Consider the following 17,925-nt stretch of genomic DNA (forward strand, 5'->3'; position numbering starts at 1 on the left):
TTAGATTTCTCTTTGTTGAATTTATTTTTAAATAAATAATAAGTATTAAATTAAAAAAAAAAAAAAAAAAGGCATTGGATTCTCTTTTTATTTTGTCAGCTAGCTCCCAACGGTCTACTACACACTACCTCACTATCTCTCTCCACTCCCAACAAAATCTTCACCATTTCCTCTCTCTCTGAAATGAGAAAACGACAAAAAAAATATAATAATAAAGGACCTCTCACGCTCTCTCACTAAAAAAACTCAGACACACATTTCCTAATTCTCTCACGCATAAAAAAACAGAAACACTCACTCCTCTCTCAAAAAAAACCCTCTCTGAAAACGAAGAAGAAAAGAAAAACCAAAACCCTTCTTTCTCCCTAAAAACCGCAACCTTACTCGCCTAGCCACCATCCTCCGCCATCACTCCACCACCATCAAATTCCTCATCCACGAAACCCTCTTCTTCATTATCGCTCCTCACCTTCAACAATACCGCCGCCCTTCTCCAGCATTAAAACCCCTCAATCCTTAAAAGCGCACGACCGTCATCCAATGTCGTTAACCACTAAACTTCCATAAAACTTAAAGCTTTATAGATCTGTACACTCAATAATAAGTGAATCCATCCTTCAATTCGAATCTCGCTGGGATAAAATCGAAATCGAGAATTTCGTCAGATTATTGACTGTTTCCGTGCAGGTCGCGAGCTTGAGAAGTTCCTCCTTGAGGTTCGTAGGCTATCGAAGTGCTTGTCCCGAAGACGAAGGAGGAAGCACCAAAAAAGGATCAATAACCACATGATGTTCCCGTCTTTATTACGAAAATCCCATGGATAGCAAAACGGAAGCACTGCGAAACGCGTCAGTAGCCTGTAGCAGTGAAAATCCACATTTTTTCGGTAACACTATCTCCAAGCTTGTTTTATTGTGATGAGTTCATTGTTATGGCATATTCTTGACTCAAATTCCTTGCGGTTTTGTCGAATTTTTGCTTATGTCCTTTACTGTTATAAACTAGCATCCATGTAAACATTATTAAAACGCTGCTGTTGTAAACTGGTATTTGGATTCGTTGTATGCATTACTTTGTGGAAGCATTTTGGTTTAAAATTCTGTTACACAAAGTAGAATATGTAGTTAACTTTGTGTGTCGGTTACGGTAACGGTTTGCATCACAATTTGCCTTGATATCGTACTGTTTGTGGTAGTTACCATTCAGATTTTGATTTCGAAACGGTTGCGTTGCTGTTGTTTAGTCATTTCTGGTTAAGGACGATTTTTTTGAATATTGATAAGGTATACTGGTTTTCTTTATTATTATCTCAATTATGCTGCCGTTGTCTTTATTTGGTTTTTAATCACAATAATTTAGGTAACGATTTGATTTGAGTTTGTGTTACTACTACAATTTGATTCTGGTTGAGGGTCGGCTCGGTTCGGTTACGGTATATCAAGTATTCAAGCTTTTATTTTTATTGATTTGCATTCTGTGTTGGAAGTACTCTTATTTGATATCCAATCCAATCATGAAGTTAGTAATGATTCTTGCATCTTCACCCTTTTTTTTTCCTTAGTCTATTTTGATGTTATGAATTTTATTGTTATATTCATGCTCTGTTATTTCACTGCTATGGCGGTGTCATTTTAGAATCATTAAAAAAGTGGTCAAGGTATATGCTTTCTGGAATAAGACTAATGTAATGTGCCGTTGAATTCGTTGGTCTTTGCATAATCACTTAAATTTGTTTTATGGTAAGATTGTAGTTTCCCATTTCTATAACCTTTGTTGTTTTAAAAAAAAGGGGATAAGTGGACATTTAAGGGTGGAATATCCAAAGATGTTACATTTTAAAAAAAAAAAAGGCAAATATACTGCAAGAGAGAAAATGGCCTTCAAAAAAATCTGAACGTTTTCTTGTTTTATGTCTTTCATGGTCATTATTATCATTGTTTACTCATTACTACTTTCATTTAAAAAAGTTACGTGTATTTTCTTTTGTGGATGTTTGGTCTGGATGAATTGGGCCTTAAGCCTCCAAAGTTAAATGTTATCTTCCAACAATCTAAACTCGGTTATTTCTCCAAATTCAACTTCAAACTATGTTCCAAAATCAATATAACTTCCAAAAGATATTTTTGTAAACTTGGGATGAAAAGGAGATAGGAAGCGTACGCTTCACTATTTCTCAAGCACTCGAATAATTGGCGTACGCCATATTGCGCGAGTTCTTGTCATCCGATTAAATCTTAAATCACACAATTTCAAATCATTTTTTTTAAGAAAATCAAATATAATTTCTAAATTCAAATTATTTTCAAACCACAATATTTCAAATCATTTCTACAAGTCCAAATCCTTTCTTCATTTATACACTCTTCAAAAATTAATTTTGAATGAAAAGGAGATTAGTGAGCATCCGCTTCATTATCTCTCGATTATTCGAATAATTGGCGTACGCCATATTGCTCGGATCTTCGTCATTCATTTTTTAAACTCTAGAAACTCTATAAAATTAAAATTATTTTCTCAAATTAATTACAAATCCTAAAAATATTATTTATATTAATTTTGAATGAAAAGGAGATTAATAAGCTTCCGCTTTATTATCTCTCGATTATTCGAATAATTGGCGTACGCCATATTGCTCGAATTTTTGTCATTTAATTAAAACCCTAAAAAACTCTATAAAATTAAAATCATTTTCCCAAGTTAATTATTCTAAAAGTCTCTATTTTAAATAATTAATTTTGAATGAAAAGGAGAATAGTAAGCTTCCGCTTTATTATTATCTCGATTATTCGAATAATTGGCGTACGCCATATTACTCGGATTTTCGTCATTCAATTTAAACCTTAAAAAAATTCTATAAGATTAAGAGTACTCCTCCAAATTATTTATAATCTCTAAAAGTCCTATCTTAATAATAAACCTTTGAATGAAAAGGAGAATAGTGAGCATCCGCTTCATTATCTCTCGATTATTCGAATAATTGGCGTACGCCATATTGCTCGGATCTTCGTCATCAAATTAAACCACAATCGAGCAATCTCAAATCATCTTTCAATCCAAACCTACCAATCATAAATCCAAACTATTTTCGCAAATCAATTACAACATCTAAAAACATATCTTTTACAATTTAAAACTCGGATGATAAAAGAGGGGAGGCGTACGCCTCACCATCTCTCGATTATTTGGATAATTGGCGTACGCCATATTGCACAAATTATCGACTTCCGACTAAAACACGCTAAATAAACTTGGATAAGGGAATAAGAGGCGTACGCCTCATTATTCCTTGAATAAGCAAGTAGGGGGCGTACGCCTCACTACCGTGCATATTCAACATCCGCAAACAAACTTTCAAAATAATTCGAACGAAAAAGGAATAGAAGGCGGACGCCTTATTATTCCTCGAAAGAATTGGACAATTGGTGAACACCACATTGCTCAATCTTTCGTCGTTCTTCAAAAACATCTCAAAACAAATCAAACTAACTTCTCGCCCCCGAGCGATCGAAACCAAAACATCAAACACATCAAATCAACTCATCACCCCCGCGTGACCAAAACCTCTTTGAAAGAACACTGTCAATCCTTTCTAATGCGCATAACAAACCAATGCTTAAGCCTCCGCCGAGAGTAGACAAGCCAGCGTTTAGCCTTTAGACCGTGACCTACACAGTCGTTCATCAAACAAAACGCACCAAAAACCGTAGTTCCCCGAACTACGAATGCTCTGATTTCCTTATTATACCATAAGGATACGTAGGCAGGAGATTGCTGTATCTTCGCGAGCACACTAATAAAAAACCTCCCATTTTCCCTCCTGAGGTCTTCATCCATATTTATTATCAATTTTAAATTACTCGAAGAAAGCAAATAACATTTAACTAACATTCAAATAGCAAATTAGACTAAAAGGTTCCCGTTGAGTACAACGGACGTGAGGGGTGCTAATACCTTCCCCTTGCGTAATCGACTCCCGAACCCGAATATGGTTGCGATGACCATTATTCTATTTTTCAAAGGTTTTATCGATATTTTCCCATTCCTTCATTGGAGTAAATAAAGTTCGGTGGCGACTCTGTTCGAACATAAATTTTTCCGCGACCATCGCGAGGAATCGTATTTTTTCGAGGTGCGACAATAGCAGTAGAAGGATTTTTAGGAATTGAAAATAAAGTCAACAATGCAAAACTTTAAATTTAAAAAGTAAGTTAGCAGTATAGCTCCTTCAAATTTTAAATTTAACAAACCAAACACTACAACATAATTTTTTTTTACAAATTCCACAAAATAAAAAGTAGATATGAATAGATTAGAAAAAAAGAAGAAGAAGTCAACATAGATCATTTTCTTACAATGTTGATGAAAAATTATCTCCATCTGCCCATTGCTTTTTTTTTCTTCTCTCTGATGCAAATTTTCACTTACCTATAACTAAATCTCTAGATCGAGAATAATGTATATAGTAAAGACCCATTAATATTCATTCAAAACAGATTTAGGAAGAAAAAAACAATAAAATCATAAATAAAAAGAAAACAAACATTCATCATGGGTAATGAAACCCTAACCATAAGATCTGTGCAGTCTGATATAAAAATCTTATGAGCGTTATTGTGAAAGAAATAAGTGAAACATTGGAAGAGAAAAGACACAGTTAAGAGGTGAAATAGATTTGTGAAACTGGGAGAAGGAAACAAAAGCAACAAAGTTTTTATTTTCTCTTCTTATCAGACAAAATGAAAGAAAAAGCAGAACTAAAGCATTAGATTGATACATGAGTGCGCCATGGAAATGTCAATGAAACATAAAGAAATCAAAAGAAAAATACACTTTGTTCTTGAAAGGGGGCGAGAGAGAGAGAGGATGGGTCATCATGAGGGGGAAGCATATACATTGGGTCAAACACTCACCTAAAGGTCAAAGACTTACCCGAACAAGTGAGAGAGAGACCACATATTCACTCAAAACCTTAAGGTGATAGGTGTATGGGTCATCTTACTTATAAAGTGTTCAACTTTCACTTTTCTATGCAATGTGAACTTAGAACTCACATTCGTGTCTCAACATAACTTACACTTATTTCCTAATAATCCCCCTCTCAAGTGTGAGTCCATCTACTATGTACCCCCTCAAGTGGAAGCTCTTTCATCTACATGTTTGTATCGGTCGTACCTAGCTTGTGGCACGATGCTTGACTTCCATTCAAAACATCTAACAATAAAACGAGTTTAACCTGGTGCTCTGAGAGAGAAAAATAGTGGTTATGATGTCATTGTCCTCTCAACTCCCAAGTATTTTGATTGTTGATCTACTTAGCCAAGGGTTAGATACTTGTCTCCCTCTAAGTACCAATGATTAAACTCGCCAAATTATTTCACAATCAAAACTTCTTTTGGATGAAAAAGAGTGGTTATGATGCATTTGTCCTCTCAACTCCCAAGTATTCTGATTGTTGGTTGTACTTAGCCAAGGGTTAGATGCTTGTCTCCGTACTAAAATCAACCCTAACCAATCAAATAAATTACTTGCCTCGGGGCATCTTTTAAATCCTTATTTTTAGAAAGAGCATGTTACTTCCGTTCTATCGTAAACGAAGCTTAAGACTCCATGTGTGAGCAGACAAGTAATGTTTAACTGCTAGAATATGATCCAAGCGCATCTGTTATATCACAAACAAACAAATGCTTAAAGCTCTCATGCTCGAGCATACAAGCAAGATGATTATAGAACGTGAACGTCAACATTATTCATTAAAAACAAACAACAAATACTTTGTTTTATGATCGGAACTATGGAGTTCTGACTTCCTTATTGCACGAATGAGGATATGTAGGCACAAGGGTTTGAAACCTTAGAGAGCACACTAATAACTATTTTCTTTTTCACTTATTTCTCTCTATTACCCGATAGCAAGTAACATTCAGATAATAACATCCATACGCATGAAGAACAAGAAAGTGGTTCCCGTTGAGTACAACAGATGTGAGGGGTGTTAATACTTTCCCCTTGCATAATCGACTTCTGAATCCGCTATTGGTTGTGAAGACCATTTTCTTGGGATTTTATCGCTATTTTCCCTTTCCTTTGGAATAAATAAAATTCGGCGGTGACTGTATATTTTTTGCGGCGCGACAAGCAACGACTAAGGTTCTGCTTGCATAATATATAACGTGTAATTTCTTATCTTTACGTTGTCCTAGGATAACACCTACAACATAATAACTGGCATCAGACATAATCTTAAATTGTTGAGTCAAATTATGAGGTTGCATAATAGGGGCGAAAATTAATGCGCGCTTAAAGAGATTAAAAGACTCAAGGCATTTTTCGTTGAAAATTAATTCAGCATCTTTCATTAGAAGACCAATTAGAGATTTAGTAATCTTAGAGAAGTCTTTTATAAATCTTCGGTAGAAACCGACATGTCCAAGAAAACTTCTTACCTCTTTAACTGTTTTAGGTGGCTGGAGGTTCTCTATGACTTCTATCTTAGCTCTATCAACCTCAATTCCTCTTTCAGATACTATGTGTCCCAGGACTATGCCTTCCTTCACCATGAAGTGGCATTTTTCTCAATTTAGTACTAGGTTATCCTTTACGCACCTTTCCAGAACCTTTTTCTAAGTTATCAAGACATCCTTCGAAAGTAGATCCGCATACGAAAAAATCATTCATAAATACTTCCATGATATCATCTAGGAAGTTTGTGAATATTACCATCATACATCTCTAGATGGTTGTGAGAGCATTGCATAGTTCGAATGACATTCAACGATAGGTGAAAGTTCCATAAGCACATGTAAAAGTTGTCTTCTCTTGGTCATCTGGGTGAATCGGAATTTGGAAAAATCATGAGTATCCGTCTAAATAACAAAAATATGAATGTCTAGTTAAACGTTCGAGCATTTGATCAATGAACGGAAGGGGAAAATGGTCCTTCTGTGTTGCTTTGTTTATCTTCTTATAATCTATACACATACACCATCCAGTTTTTGTGTGTTTGGCTACAAACTCTCCCTTGTCATTTTTAACATTTGTTACACCTCCTTTCTTAGGGACGACGTACACTGGGCTAACCCATTGATTGTCAGAGATTGGATAGATTATTCCAGCTTCTAGTAACTTTAGTACTTTCTTCCTAACTACATTTCTCATGATAAGATTTATCCTCCTCTGATGCTCTCTAGAGGTTTTAGAGTCCCTTCTAGCATAATTTTATGCATGCATACAAATGGGCTTATCCCTTTTAGACCAGAAATGTTATAACCTAAAGTCGTATGATATTTTCTTAATACCATCAAAAGTATCTAGGTTTCTTCATCATTAAGATTGGCACTAACTATGGTCGGGCGATCAAGTTGTTCATCAAGACTCTCATATCTTATATTCTTGGGTAGAACCTTAAGTTCTATTGATGGTTGCTTACAGCTTGGCATAAAATCAGGTGTAAGTGATAAGCATTCTTAGTCTATCATCAGCATATTGGCAATGGTATTCATCCTCATATTCCTTTAGCATTTCTTAGACTGGGAGTTCTACTAATTATGTAATTGGTTGGGGAGGTGCGAATGCTAACTCTTTTATGCATTCATCAATGATATCTATAAAAGAATAGGTGTTGTCTATAGCTGGGGTATTTAGAAATTGTGAAAGAATAAATTTGATTTTCTCCTCTCCTACCTCAAATGTTAACTTTCCTTGTTTTACATCTATTATCGTACCGTGAGTGGCTAAGAAAGTTATACCTAAGATGAAGGGTATATTAGAACCTTCCTTTATATCCATGACTAAGAAGTTCGTTGGGATATAAAATTGGCCAATGCAAACTGGAATATTTTCCAGCATTCCCACAGGGTACTCAATAGAATGGTCTGCCAATTGGATGGACATTTTAGTGGGTCTCAAGTCTCCTAGCCTTAGTTTTTCAGAAATGGAAGAAGGCATCAAACTGACGCTAGCTCAGAGGTCACATAATGCCTTGTCGATGACAAACTTGCCTATTACACAAGAAATAGAAAAACTACCAGGGTATTTCAATTTGGATGGCATGTTGTTTTGGATAATGGTGTTACATTCTGCAGTGAGTACCACAGTCTCTTCATCTTCAAGTTTCTTCTTCTTTGATAAGATCTCTTTTAGGAACTTAGCATATGAAGGCATCTGAGTAATGGCCTCAGTGAAAGGTATGGTAACATAAAGTTGTTTTAGGGGCTCGATGAATTTCTTAAATTGACCCTAATTCTTGGTTTTGGCTAGTCTTTAAGGGTATGGTATATTTGGTTTGTATGAAGGTGGAGGTACATAAGGTTTATCTTTCTTAATAACATCTTTATTAGTGATAGTTTCTTCCTCTTCAGCTATTGGTTTTCTTACTTGAATCTCATTAGCAACTTCCTCAGGTTCCTCCTCTACTCTCTTATATATCACAAGGTTTTCAACTCTTGGGTCTATTGGTCCATCTAACTTTGTCCCACTTTGTAGTGTGATAGCATTTGCATGTCCCTTAGGATTTAGTTGAGGTTGGCTTGGAAATGTGTCGGCCGGAGTAGCAGTAACTGCTTGTTGTTGGGAAACTTGAGAGATTTGAGTCTCAAATATCTTGTTATACGTAGATATGGCTTCAACCTTATTTGCTAATTATTTTACCAACTCGTTAGTATGAACGTTTTGATTCATGAACTATGTGTTTTATGAGTTCTAAATTTGACTTTCTAGGAGCAGTAGGAGCAACATTAGCTCCGTTTTGAAAACCTGTAGGGTTTAAAGGTATAGGACTTGGTGTAAAAAATGCGTTATTGTTCTTGTAAGAGAAGTTGAGATGGTTCCTCCATCCAGGGTTATAGGTGTTGGAATAAGGACTTCCTCGTGCATAGTTAACATGGCCTGGCGGGGTTCCAGTCAATATTTGGCAATCAATGGCTATATGTCCTTGGACTCCACAAATTTCATAGTTTGGGGCTACAATAACTACAGTGGTTTGAATGGTTATAGTCGAGTTATTGATCTTTTGGGTAAGTGTCTCGACTTTAGAATTTACATGATAAAATCCATTGACTTAGAACATTCCTCATATCTGTTAGGTTTTCTCGACTTGAACTCTTTCAGTTCCCCATTGGTAATGATTTTGGGCCATGTTTTTATAAGTTGGTAGGTTTCCTCAAAGGGTTTATTCATTAAGGCTCCGCCAACAACATCATCTATGGTCATCCTGGTGTTGTATAGTAGAACATTGTAGAAAGTATGAATGATAAGCCATTATTATAATTAGTGATGAGGACATATTCCTGTCATATCTTTATATCTTTCTTATGCATCAAAAGGCCATTCTCTTTCAGTTTGTTTAAACGTAGTTATATGATTTCTCAATACTGATGTTTTTCTTGGTGGAAAATATCTGGCTAAAGATACCCTCTTGAGTTCATTCCAAGTGGTGATTAAGTTAGAGGGTAGAGATTGTAGCAATGCTCTGGCTCTATCTCTCAAGGAAAATGGAAATAGATGTAATCTAACGACTTCTAGATTAGCACCACTACTATTTAACGTGGTTGCATACTGTACAAACACTAATAGATGAAGATTTGGGTCCTCGGTGGGATTTCCAGAGAACTGGTTCTGTTGTACGATTTGCACTAGAGATGGTTTCAGTTCAAAAGTGTTTTCCTGGATTTCATGTGGAACAATGCTTGAGTGCGGTTCATCCTGAGATGGAACTCCAAAATCCTTGAGCAGACGATTATTGATTTCAGCCATAGGTTCAAATATGGCTCTAAGTTCACATATTCAGCGTTTGATATGAATATAACTCTAGACTTCAGGGATCGGTTATTCTAACTCCTCTGCGTTAGAGCAAGTGTTAGGCATACAACCGGTAAAAATAAAATAAAATGCCTTAATCTATATGGTGTAACAATGGAGTTACGATGTTGACTATTAAAAGAATTTCCTCGGCAACGACGCCAAACACTTGATGTGTGCTTTCTTGTTTTCCTTCTCTTAGATGCTTTCCGCAAGTGCACAAAATGTATCGGAGTATAAACGTTTGTCGATCCCACAGGGAAATTATAGTCAACTTAATCGCTATCTATTGTCGCTATGTAAATTTAAGGCTTATCGGGTTTTTGATGAGAATGGGAATTAAAACGGAAAATTAAACAAGTTTGTTTATAAAAGCAATTAAAAGCGAGACTGGAATATGGCTTGTGTCAATCAATAGTACTCACACCTAAGTCGGATTGATTAATTGAATTGAGACAATATTTTTCTTTAATACGAAGAACCTCAATTTAAATGAAATGTTTGCGTTCGCTAAATCGAAACCTAGTTTTATTTTAAATTCTAAACTGTTGTTGTCGTGGTTCAACCTGCTAAACTATAAAACTCATAATTTTGAAAATTAAGAACTTATAATTAATTAAAAAGTCACTTTCGGGTGAAAAAAAAGATTTAAAGGTGATACTAATTATCACTCGTGTAGCACCAGAGTTCAGACTTACAGATGCCTGTTGTCGCATCACATTTATTCCTATAAACTCTATTTTTGAAAATGATTGTTTTTGCAATTTAAAATAACATTTATTGTTGCTCTTGATTAATTAAAATCTTACTTTTATTTTACATCTAAGATATAGGTTCATCTCTTTCGAAACGGAACCAGTATCTTTAATTTCTAACGTTTTGGCGGTAAATGATTCTAGTTTAAAATAATATAAAAATCAGTCCCAAAAAAATCCCAATTAAATTTAATATTTTCCAACTTAGATGCGAGTACTATCAAAACGACGGTCCTCACAATCTAGGTTCTAAACGGTTTAGCCGAACAGATTTGACGTAGTATACATGCAAAATAGAAACTTAAACATAATAATGATGATGAATACAAGTAGCACCAACAACAAGTATTGAATATATATGTGAAACTAGTAGATAATGATGATATATTAAATTTAAAATCAAAATAGTAACAATTGGAATGGATTAAACAATTAAAAATAACAATAATAATATTACGACTTAAAGTAAATAAATGCGGAAAAATTAAAGATGAAAATGCTTACTGAAAATAAACGCAATGCATAATTTAAGACTGAAAAACTTAAACGGAAGAACATCGAGAGTTAAAAATCAGCATTCATTAACAGTGGATGATCCAAGTACAAATAGATACTCCCAAATTCTGAAAACAATGGTGGGCTCATTGCCAGGTGTAAACAATTAAGCATTTTACAAAGTGAAATTATCTGCCTACTTGATACTAAGAAACTTGGATACTCAAAACCTAAATACTAACTTTTATATATATATATATATATATATATATATATATATATATATATATATATATATATATATATATATATATATATATATAGTATCATAAGCTGAATATGGGCTCAAATCATGTAGAGTTCGGTTGAGAGAATTAAATAGGAGTGGGAGAAGATTGGGCAACTTTTGTTGCTAAAATTTTGGACACGAAGTCCATGGCGAGCGTCATGGTATCATGGCGAACGTCATGAGTTTAAAATAGGGACGTGGCGAATGAAGGGCCCATGGTGAATGCCATGCCCCTGTGACGAACACTATAAGTTGAAAACATCCATTTTTTACTTTCTTCATATTGATGTGTTATTTTCTCCACTTTTGGCCAATTCTTCTTCATTTTCTCCTATGCCAACTCCTACTTGGAGAGTATATGTAACCCAATACCAATATAACACTACATATAGACATGAAATGGACATAAAATATATAAAAATGCATATGTATCGAGTCTAAAAATACTATAAGTTTCATGGTCATCACTTTCCTAGGAAGAAAACTTGTCTTGAGAATCATCACCAATATTGATGGTCTTCTAAAAACAACTTGCTGAAGAAAAATAATTGTTCCACTCTCGAGAACAACCCTTGAATCTTGATTTTGCTGAAGATTACATTGAACTTCCTTAAGAGGTTGGTAAATCCTATATGGGGTTTATGCATGTATGCTTTATGCATGATATGAAAGAAGAAAATGAAATGCATGAATATACCAGTTTATGCATTTTATGGATATCAAGCCCCGATTCCCCGATGCCTCTGGCTTGAATAATTTTGAAACCATGAAAATGGTTTGCAAAACTCTGATTTCTGCTCTGCATTCTGGCAGATTTCATGTTGATTCTTGCCTATGGAAGAATAGCGACTTCTGACTTGATCAGATCAAGATGATCATTAAGATGCTTCACACTTTGTGAACTAATCGTGCCCCACTCTGTTGGGCCTTTGAAGAAAACTTCCCTTGTAAAGGAAATTGACATTTGTTTTCCAAAATATGTTCATAACACGGCCTGCCCCAGTATTCTGAATACTGCGGCAACATGCCCCTAGTTGACTGACCTTTGGAGTGACGGGCTTTACGGTACCATGGGAGTGTTCTGCCTCAGTATGAGTCTTGGAGATACCTGCTGCATCTCGAAGTGATTGCCCTAGATTCATTGAACCTTAAAACAACTTGCACCAAGATGACTTCTTTTTGGAAGAATTTCCTTGATGCTAAGTGTTGACTTGTAAATAAAATTGTTTATTCAAAAAATGGTAATTTTAACACAATTCTCATGCAAAATTTTGAAATCGGTCTGTATTGGAATGATGGTGATATATAGTGATTAGATAACTGGATTACTCAAAGTGTGAAAGACAATGAGATAGGATACCAATATAGATGATTAGAAAGTATCTAGGAGTCAGTTTAACGCGGCCTTGTTAAGTATGCTTTCAAAATGAACCTTGCTTCAATTAGGTATGTTGAAGGTTGTAACGTGATCTGGTTCACGATATTTTGAACAAAATGATATGAGGCTCAAAATCTAATTTTTAATCCACCCTTTCTCCATGATGATCTTCAGTCCCATGTTCAGCTAATTCGACAAACGTATTCAATTTTTGAGAAAATTGAAGGTGTGGACATGATGGCTTGAGAACCAATAATAATCATTCATTTTGATGTCGAGGTCACCTGTTTGTTTGGTTATCACAAAATTTGATTCTATTGGAAACTTTGGTGACCCTTTGGTTCTTGATATGATGGTCACATATTTTCATCTTCTTTTCCTTTTTCTCTTTTCCCTAACTTTTTCCAGGACTGATTCTTTTGAACTTTCAGTCCACCGAGATGCCTAATTTTTGCCTAAGTTGCTTTTTAGGTGTTCGACTTAGCGGGCTTTTCCCCCCTCTACTTCCTCTTTTTTGGAAGATCATGACTGTCATGTTAGTGGTTATTTGACGAAGGATTATCTTCCTTATATCTCCGGTATTTGTGAATTGAAATATTGCCTTACATCATCAACAAAGTTATATTCGAAAGCATACTGCAGTAATTTCAGGTATTTTTATTTTCATCCTCCTCCCTCGAATTCTTGCTAAAAAAATAGTTTTATATATAAAAGTGAATGGGAGAAACATTTTTTCTTTTTAATATATATATGAAAAAAAGTGAATATGACATGATTGATTCAGAAAATGCATGATCACTTCATTAATATTATCATTGAAAGAAAATAGTAATACTTAAAATCAAATAAACATTCAAACATGCAAAGGAAATTACAAAATAGAATGAAATAACAAAATAATTACTAGCATTGAGGATGAGCTTCCTTGCTTTATTCATCAACTATCGATCTTTCCCGACCCACAGGTTGAGACCATCGTGCTCTTCAGCACCGATGTGACAATCCTTTGAGTCTTCTCTCTCAGATTCTTCATGAGGCACAACCTCTTTGGATCCATTCCATGTCTCCTCTGTGCTTCCACTTACATGGATGGTGATGTTGTAGCTCCATTATGTGGGGTTGTTCACCATATTTGTAAAATTTGTAAATGACAATATCTTTTAATAAATCAGCTTTTATACCCTGTACTTAAAGGCTTTGCAATCCTCTGTGGTATGCCCTGGTGATCCATCATGGTACTCACATATAGCATCGTGTTCAAAGTTGGGTGGGTACATCACCAATGGCTTAAGATTATGGGGGAACACTAGAGATATTTGAATCAACTAAGGAAGCAATTTAGTGTACGTCATTGGAATTGGATCAAACAAAGGTGGCCTTTGAGGACCTGTCTGGTTGTGATTGTAATTTTGGTTCTGACCTTGTTAATACTACTGAGGTGATGGTTGTTGATATTACTGAGGAGCTCGTGGCTGATACGGTTGAGGAGCTCTTAGTCGATATGGCACTTGAGCTGGAAATAGATCCCGAACAGCTTGTGGATAAGGTATAATAGGGTATTGTGCAACTGATATGTACGAGTATGGATAGTAAGACATTGGGACTGGTACCCTATGTTATGATTTTCCTCTTTGAGAGGAGATCGCATTTGCCTCGTATTCATTCTTTTTATACTTGTTGAAGGGTTTCCTCGCTCCAGCCTGGTTGTTGGAGCCTCCTTGAACCTTTCCACTCTCTAAACCTTATTCCACTTTTTCACCAACAATCACCATGTCAGAGAAACCTGTAGACACACTAATGATCACTCTTTCATAGTATTGGCCCTGCAAAGTGTTGGTGTAAGCCCTAGAGGCCAATACTTTTGGTACTTGTATCGAATTATTTATTAATAACAAAAGGCTTTTTCTTTATTATGTTTGTCTAATAAAGTACCTAGAATAGACAGTCCGTTTAATGTATCAAGTGTGACTTAATCATGAGATCACATTAAACATAAGGACACTATTCTTAAAGTATCCATAGTCGAGCTTTATTGTGAAGTGGGATAACATTAAAGCATTAAGACTATTATGTATATAGACTGATGATCACATCTCATGGATCAATAGATAAGGAGTTATCAAGTCTTAAACATAAGTATGAATATTAAGAGTAATATTTATACTGGATTGACCCACTATGAGAATACTATATAGAATGTTATGCAAAGTGTCATAAGTTATTCTCATGGTGATAATGGTGTATACCACCCTTCGACCTGAAACCACTATAGACCATAGATGTAGAGTCGAGTGCCTTATTGCTGATCAAACATTATCCGTAACTAGATGACCATAAAGACAGTTGATGGGTACTCCACGAAGCATGCTAAGGGACATGAGTGACCTAGATGGAATTTGCCCATCCTGCGTAACAGGATAAATGTCTATGGACCCAATATTGAACTGGACAAGGATGACACGGTCTATGCCTTGTGTTCAATATAGACATAAGGGCAAAAGGGTAATTATACATATAATTATTATCATAGAAGGATTTGTCAGATCACATGACATTTTTCGTGTCTTGGGTAGCAGTGATGTGTTGCTAGATACTGCTCACTGTTTATTATGTTAAATACGTGATTTAATATAATTTCCAATGCCGCGAAAACCTACAGGGTCACACACAAAGGACAGATTGATGAGATATAGAGTAACTAAGGAATACCGTAAGGTACGGTGCCCTTAAGTGAATTGTAGAACATCGTAAGGTATGGTGTACTTAAGTAAAATACAAAATATGGTAAGGTACCACACGCTTAAGTGATTTTGGCATATTATAAGATATGGGCCATATACACTTGAGTGGGCTTTTTAGCTTGCAGCCCACACAAGTGGTTCTATAAATAGAACCCTTGTGTAGAAGCATTAGTGCAGTTGCACTTTCGTTTCTCTCTCTCTCTCTCTCTCTCTCTCTCTCTCTCTCTCTCTCTCTCTCTCTCTCTCTCTCACTCAAAGCCTTCATTCGTAGCAGCTAGCACTGAGATTGAAGGAATCTGTTCGTGTGGACTGAGTAGAGGCGTTGTCATTGTTCAACGTTCGTGATCGCTCCGTAGATCTGCATCAAAGGTTACAATCGCCACAAGAGGTAACGATTCTATCACTGATCATGCTCATTCGTAAGGATCATTAAAGGAGAAATTTTAAATTCCGCTGCGTTTTGGATCGCCCTTCTCCTTCAGTGGTATCAGAGCCACTTACGAAACCATGCATCTGATAGCTGTTTATTTTCTGTATTTTCTGTATTAATACGATTAAAAGACAGAATGAATCAAAGAATAAACGAGTAATTAAATTGAGATCGCTCAAGTTATATATATGATATATGTAATCCTGATGCAAAATACGGTATATATGATATACTGTTTCTGTTTCATTCATTCAAATACTTAATAGTTATTTTCCTTTGAGCGATCAATGGTCGTTTGCTTCTTGATCCGACATTAGTATGGTGAAGCAATGACGTATTGATCAATCATACTGAATCAACAATCGAGATGTGTTTGACGGTCTGAAATTGGTGCATTAGGGTTAATGACGGCACAAGGGTTCTGTTGTCAAAGAGTTATGCGATTAGGGTTGTGAGTGCGCAAGAGTTGTGCTTTAAAGTATCAAGTGTTGATGCGAAAAACAACGTCGATTTCAAATGAATTGTTCATTAAAATTTTTGGCCAGGGGTTCCACCCCTTCAACCCTGCAAGGGGCGCTCCCCTTCAACCCCGCAAGGGGCGCTGCCCCCTTGACCCCCGTCCGCTGACCGGGCAGCGAAACACCCGTTCCCGCTGACCAGGCAGCGGACCCCCGGCTAACTCTGCGTAGTGTGATCGTTCGCCGAAATTTAATTTGGTTTTAATTAATTAAAAGAATTAAAATTATTAATAATAATGTGTTTATTATTATTGTCTTGTGGTGATCGGTTATGGCCTTAGTTTTCCTTTATTTTGTTTTGGGTTTTTTAAATACGACTTGCGTGTTGTGTCTCTCTTTTGATCTCATAATGTAACTTCTTTTCTCATCTCACTCCCTCGCATGTAAAACGAGTTTATTTTATGTAATGTAATGTTATGAAGAAAGAGAAGAATTCAATATCAAAGGAGGACAACCTTGAAGATCTTGCTTGGAGAAGCTTAGATCGTTATTAGGTTAGCTTAGGTTCTCTCATTGGCTTGGGAGAACAATTGCGCCAGGGGCCATAATTGTTTCATTATGTATGTATGTTGATGCATGTGAGAGACGATGTATATGATAAATAAGCCGGTGAGATCAGAATAATTACAAATTCCCTCAAATTAAATATTAAGTTTATGCTTTCCAAGTTTTAGCACTCATCAAGACTAGTATCGGATAATGTAGGTTTCGCATACGCGAGGTGCATGTTCTATATTAGTAAGGTGCGATGGGATAATTGTAATATCCAATTGCTAAAACAATGGGTCAAACTTAACTAAACAAATTATAATAATATTATATATGTCTAGAAGCAAGAGTTGGAAATGATCCATATGATGGATTGGAATAAGGAGTTATTCACCCAACTAAAATATTCGAGAGTTGTATTATATACAATTGGAAGGAGTTCCTACCTAAATAACCTAGTTTTGTGTAATCCGCCTACGCGGACTTAAAGCAAAGTGAAATATGGATCTCGACCCACTAGAAAATCTTCTAACGGGATTTTCCGAATCAAATGGTGAGGGTCATTTGTTTTTAGTAAAATAGTGGGAGCATATTTAATTAAAGGCCTAATTAAATATGTTATTGATACTTATATTTTCATTATTTTCATGTAGATTACCATGACAACAAACACCTCTAACAAAATTTTGCGATCAATCCTTGACAAGGAAAAATTGTCTCGGACAAATTTTCTGGATTGGCACCGAAATCTGAGGATTGTCCTCAAACATGATAGAAAGTTGTATGTCTTGGAGAAACCTGTTCCTGAAGAGGAACCTCCTAGTTCTGCACCTAAGGCAGAAAGAGATGCTTATAAGAAGCATGTCGATGATGCCAATGAAACTGCTTGTCTCATGCTAGCTACCATGAACTTAGAGTTGCAAAAGCAACATGAGAACATGGCAGCGTTCGATATGATCGAACACCTCAAGATGCTCTATCAAGAGCAAGCAAGGCATGAAAGGTTTGAAGTTTCAAAAGCCCCTTTTCAAGGCA

At 35.7% G+C, this 17,925-nt stretch overlaps 1 non-coding gene and 1 pseudogene across 1 annotated transcript; both read left to right on the plus strand.

Moving 5' to 3' along the window:
* The first annotated feature begins 9,262 nt into the window (after positions 1-9,262).
* On the plus strand, positions 9,263-9,369 carry LOC127089578 (small nucleolar RNA R71). The gene has a single exon (XR_007791156.1). It is a non-coding gene; the product is annotated as a small nucleolar RNA R71 (small nucleolar RNA).
* A 4,784-nt stretch (positions 9,370-14,153) lies between these two features.
* Positions 14,154-17,925, plus strand: part of LOC127078734 (uncharacterized) — a 44,676-nt pseudogene continuing 40,904 nt past the window's right edge.

This window comes from Lathyrus oleraceus, chromosome 5 (assembly GCF_024323335.1).
Source record: "Lathyrus oleraceus cultivar Zhongwan6 chromosome 5, CAAS_Psat_ZW6_1.0, whole genome shotgun sequence".
NCBI classification, from domain to species: Eukaryota; Viridiplantae; Streptophyta; class Magnoliopsida; order Fabales; family Fabaceae; genus Lathyrus; species Lathyrus oleraceus.